The 6,101-nt window shown below is 38.8% G+C and overlaps 1 long non-coding RNA gene across 1 annotated transcript; it reads right to left on the bottom strand.

Moving 5' to 3' along the window:
* Positions 1-1,546: 1,546 nt before the first annotated feature.
* LOC122688478 lies at positions 1,547-6,083 on the bottom strand. Its single transcript, XR_006339467.1, has 3 exons — positions 5,672-6,083; positions 4,459-4,615; positions 1,547-1,602 (listed from the first exon to the last, which is right to left on the bottom strand). It is a non-coding gene; the product is annotated as an uncharacterized LOC122688478 (long non-coding RNA).
* Between the last annotated feature and the right edge of the window lie 18 nt (positions 6,084-6,101).

Genomic DNA, 6,101 nt, shown 5'->3' on the forward strand with positions numbered 1-6,101 from the left:
TGGGAAAGATGGAGGGCAGGAGGAGAAGGGGACGACTGAGGATGAGATGGTTAGATGACATCACCAACACAAGGGACATGGGTTTGGGTGGACTCCGGGAGTTGGTGATGGATAGGGAGGCCTGGTGTGCTGCGGTTCATGGGGTCACAAAGAGTCAGACACGACTGAGCGGTTGAACTGAACTGAATGCTTACCAAATATGAGCACAGAATCCTATCTTCCCCACATATTCCTGTTACTATTAATTCTATGGAATACATTTTGAGAATTGGAGATTTATGCTAAGGAACTTTTTAAGATACAAATAAGCAAAAACACTGGATAGATTATGATAGTTTTTTCAAAGTAGTGTTTGCAGATCTTTAGAGGACATGAATATATTCTCATTAGTATATAATTTTATTGGAGAATTTGAAATGATGTGATTTTTAGTTACATGATAACCTTCAAATACCAATTCAAGCATGTTTGAATTGTGTCGGTAAAACATTCTAACAGTACTACTACATGATTTCTCTTAAGATTTGCTTCTAATTGTCTCACGTTGATTAAAAAACAGAGATGAACTTAAATTATCACTTGCTGTAAATGAAGGTCAAGTAATGGTAGGGATACCTGTACAAATAGAGGTTTAATAAAGAGAAATATTAAAAGAATTGAGTCATCACATTATAAACTACAATTAAGAGCATGTTTTACCTCAAAAATAATTCATTCGGTAACAACTATTTCAATATTTATTGTTGTTGTTGTTCAGTTGCTCAGTCATGTCCAACTCTTTGCAACCCCACGGACTGCAGCACACCAGGATTCTGTGTCCTTCACCATCTCCCAGAGCTTGCTCAAACTCATGTCCACTGAGTTGGTGATGCCATCCAACCATCTTGTCCTCTGCCATCCCTTTCTCCTCTTGCCTTCAATCTTTCCCAGCATCAGGGTCTTTCCCCATGACTTGGCTCTTTGCATCAGGTGGCCAAATTATTGGAGCTTCAGCTTCAGCATCAGTCCTTCCAATGAATATTCAGGGTTAATTTCCTTTAGGATTGACTGGTTTGACCTCCCTGCAGCCCAAGAGACTCTCAAGAGTCTTGAGTCTTCTCCAACACTACAGTTTGAAAGCATCAATTCTTTGGTGCTCAACTCTCTTTATGGTCCAGCTCTCACATTGTGTAAATGACTCCTGGAAAAATCATGGCTTTCACTATGTGGACCTTTGCTGGCAAAGTAATGTCTCTACTTTTTAATATGCTGTCTAGGTTTGGTCATAGCTTTTCTTCCAAGGAGGAAGTGTCTTTTAAGTTCATTGCTGCAGTCACTATCCACAGTGCTTTTGGAGCCCAAGAAAATAAAGTCTTTCACTGTTTCCCCATCTATTTGCCATGAAATGATAGGTCTGGAAGCAACTATCTTCTTTTTTTTAATGTTGAGTTTTAAGCCAGCTTTTTCACTTTCCTCTCTTACCTTCATCAAGAGGCTCTTTAGCTCTGTTTGCTTTCTGCCATAAGGATGGTGTCATCTGCAAATCTGAGGTTATTGATATTTCTCCTGGCAATCTTGATTCTGGCTGTGCTTCATTCAGCCTGGCATTTCACATGATGTACTCTGCATATAAGATAAATAAGTAGAGTGACAATTTACAACCCTGATACAGTCCTTTCCCAATCTGAAACCAGTCTGTTGTTCCATGTCAATATTTATTGAAATGCTTCAATTTCAAAAATATCTTTCACATTCTGTAACTTGAAGATTACATTTTTAAGCCTTTGTTCATATTTATTTTGCAAATGTTTTGGTATGAGTTAAGCCTAAGAATTTTCTAACTAGTTTTATATCTAGAACATTACAGTTTTTTTGAGTTTAAGTAACATTAATCAAAGTCAAAACTAGGGTTACATACAAATTATTTACGTATGTAAACACTGTTGTAAGATATTTCTATTACATTTTGAATGCATCATATAGCAGTCTTAAATATTTGGCCAATATTTAAAATGGGTTTGCATTCCATGGCTATGCATCATCTGTTAAATTGGCCGTATGGCCAGAAAAGTTCTGCAAAGTATTAAAATTTCATCATGGATGATCACAAGTTGACTGGCTTAATATCACTGTAGATAAAAATAGCTTTATTGAACTGTTCAAATATAGCAATATCAGGTTTTGTGGATTTTTTTCCCTCTAGATGTCTGCTATCTTTTTAAAAAACTCCGTACACAGCATACACACTATGCAAAGCATGCCTTCAACTATCACCTGGAAGTCAATGATTCCAGAACTCTATTTCTACCCATCTGTTCACTTCAATTTCAGACACACATTTCCAACACTCTCATCAAGAGTTTTACCTAAATGTCCAACAAGTATTTCAAACTCATTGAACTCCAGATGCCAGTCCTGTGTTCTTATTCTAGATCAGTGGTGTTCACTTCCAACCAGTCCATGAAACTCAAAACTCTGAATTCATCTTCCACTTCTTTCTTGTTTGTCCTCACCCTTACATCAGCGATCAGCGAGTCCTGCAGATTCTCTTTGCACCCTAGCCATTGTCTTAGTTTAGGCTTGTACCACCTTTCAAACGATGACTGCAATATCCACCCACGTAGATTCCCTGATGCATCAGTTACCTTCAATGCCAATCTAGCTTGAAATATGAACATAACTAATCTCAATCAGAGTCCACAGATAGCTTGCTTCTGCCTACATGAGCTGGCCAAGCTTCATTTACTGAGACTTCTGCCTTAAAAGACTGTGAGTTTCTGGAAGGCAAGGCCTCTTGTCTTGTTCATTTTTATTTCTGTGTTTTATAAAATTCTTAGTACGTAACTAGTGCTACATGTAGTTGAATATTAAGCACTAATGAGTGGCTAAGAGCACAGGTTTTAGAATCAGACAGATCTAGGTTTAATTTCTGCCTCCTCTGCCACTTGGTTGTTAACTGACCCCGAGCAAATTAACTTTTAAGACTGCAATTCTCAATTCTGGCTTCATGTTAAGATTACACAAGGGATTTATTAGAAGGGCCCAAGCCCCTACTTCAGCCCAATTAAATCAGAATATATGGAGGGTGAGGTTCAGGGACTAGAAATTTTAATAGATCCACAGGTGATCTTATTATGCAGCCAAGGTTGAGAACACTGCTCTTGATCTTAATTTCTCATCTACTATGTAGCATCTGTTTTGAAGGGGTTTGGAGCATCTGAAAAGAAATGGAATTCAGCATAGTGCCTGGCACATAGTGGTGGTACAGTGGTAAAGAATCCACCTGCCAATGCAGGAGAAACAGGAGACGCAGTTTCGATCCCTGGGTTGGGAAGATGCCCTGGAGTAGGAAATGGCAACCCATTCCAGTATTCTTGCCTGGAAAATTCCATGGATGGAGAAGACTGGAGGTCTACAGTCCATGGGGTCACAAAGAGTCAGATGTGACTGAGCATGCGCACACACACTGCATATAGTAAGTCACAATGTTAATACACAATTTGTAACCTTCTTCTTAAGTGCTAGCCACTGGCTGCTTTGCCTTCAATTCCTGGATTCACAGATTTTGCAGCTTCAGCACCTTCACTCTTGCTCTTCACCCTGCTCTTACAAGATTCCTATCTTCAGGTCACACCTGAAGTCATACCTAGCCTCCAGGTTTTTCCCTTTATTTTCTATTGCATAGGGAGATGTTCATCATCACTTGTCTCACTTTGAAATTATATATTAATTTAAATATTTACTGTGTGTTTCCCCAAACTACTGCAAACTTCAGGAGCAGAAAAGGTCGCTCTCCTCCTGGGATTCAGTGCCAAGTGCCTGGGGTGTGTATGATATTCAGGTGATAGTAGTTAAAGGATGGATGAATAAATGATCCATCTTGGACTCTCAAAAAGGCAAAAATCCTTGACTTTTTGTGTCCCAGAACTATATGTATTCCTACATCAAAACACCATCAAAACTAGTACTACTGTCACTACTGTTCCAGTTTCTAGCTATTGACTAAGAAAACTGTAACACCTTTTTTTTTTTTTCCCCAGGGAGATGGTTTTAATTTGGGTAAGGCTTCCAAGTCCAGGTTCTTAGAGGCTTAGTCATCAACTCTTAGTCATCAACTCTAATTAATGTTAGTCTAACAACATCTCACTTTAACAAGGTAAATAAACTTCTGTGGGTGTTTATGTTAGCTTAGTAAGAAAGGTTTTGTTTTCCAGTTTGCCTTTTGTCCTATTCACTTGGAAAGCCAAACAACATGTAAGGTTAATGGAAAAAACCTGTTTTCTTATGTTACAGAATTATCAAATCATTGATACATTTGCCTATAAAAAGGACCTTAGACACAACCTAGACCAATCCCTCATCTTACAAACGAGAAAAAAGGCCAAAAAAAAGTGAATTTTTTGGACATGATTATGCACGTGCTGTCAGGGCACCAGGTTTCAAGAATCCTTCACCAGTGTTCTCTCAGCCACATTATACCTGTTTCAAAGTAATGCAGTTATTCCAATTTCTCAGAGTTCTTCATCAATTTATATTCTGGCATCAAGTAATTTGTGATTTTCACGTTTCCATGATAATAACAAATGCTTAGTCCAAATTTATGAGTATGACATTCAGATCTCATGTCTTAAGACATCTGTCCAAAAAAAAAAAAAAAAAAAAGACATTTGTCCATGCACCAGGCTCCATCATCTATTTCAAGTTTTCCCATCTCTGAGCTCTCATCAGAATGCACAGCCCCATATCTACCTCCTTATAATCCATGAAAACTGTCCCCAAACTTAATCAGAAGACAGTGGTTCTTTGTATTTCTCCTGAGGACTTTGTATTCTGCCCTATACCGCAATAGGAATGACTGTTGGATGTAAGAAACTTAGAAATTGGTGCCACGTGGTTCATGCTTTTTAGGTCTTGTCTCTTCTTGAAATCAATAAATATTTAAACTAAAACAAAAGTCTCTCCAGGATAAAATTTTCCATAAGCAATTTCTTGAAGACAATTTTGAAGTGTTTGAAAAAGGCAAAACCCTGATGAATAGGACTCATGCTGCTTTAAAGAGGGCCCCGGATGTAAGGACGTTTTGAAGTTACTGTCTCTTTTCTGGGTGCTTTTCTCTTTTCTTTTAAAAATTGCTCATCCATTCAGTATAATTCATCCTTATCCATTTTTTTTTTTTTTTCCTACTGGTAGTGTGAAAACCTACAGGAGAATTTACGACCTTTAGGAAACATTCGAGAAAATAAGAAAGGCCATAGAGAAAATTAGAAAGACCTGTAAATACTTGCTTAGGTGTATTCTGGTGCAAATTTAATGTCACCTTCAAACTTTTCAGAAATAAACGTACCCATAAAAAGGTCAGAAACATAGTTTCATTAATCAGTTCAAAGTAAAAAAAAAAAAAAAAAATACAAAGGAATTTCACCAATTAACACTCCTTTGCACAGCTCTTAAACAATAATTTCAGGCCCAAACTTCATGTAAAAAACTTTCCACAAGAACACTGTAACCTGACCACAATCATATTATGATACTACTTCAAATACTACACAAATACTACTACTATTTGTGATACTACACAAATAAAAGGCTGTAATTTCTCTCCTCTTTGTAGTTAGTATTGTACTTCGCAAAGTCTACTTCGCTGTAAACCTCAAAAGCTCTTCCTATGAAAACTGTCCCCAAGCCGCTTTACCTGGTCAAACTTGGGGAACGATTATTAATGAATGCCGCATAAAGCGCTGTGGGATGGAGAAGAGAGAATTATCAATTATGCTCTCTCCCCAAAGACGTAATGACTTTAGAAAGGAACGAAGAAAGGTAAAGAATAAAGGTCGGCGAAATCATAGCATCCCTAGCAGGAGGACCAGCGACCTGCGCTCCAGAGCTCCGATTTCAGCTCGGAGCAGAGAGACGCGCCAAGGGTTTGCGTGAGTAGCTGCGCGATTCTCTGGCACCGCCCACAGGGTCTGGGCAATCCTCACAACCCACGGCTGCCCGGTCAGCAAGCAACAGCCTCCACCAATCGACGGTCCACGCCTAAAGGTGCCACTACCCTCGTGGAGACCGGAAGTCCTTTTGCCCCGGCTCTCCGGCCTTCCACCTGGCGCCTGTGGGAACCGGAA

The sequence above is a fragment of the Cervus elaphus genome, chromosome 33 (genome assembly GCF_910594005.1).
Source record: "Cervus elaphus chromosome 33, mCerEla1.1, whole genome shotgun sequence".
Lineage (NCBI taxonomy): Eukaryota > Metazoa > Chordata > Mammalia > Artiodactyla > Cervidae > Cervus > Cervus elaphus.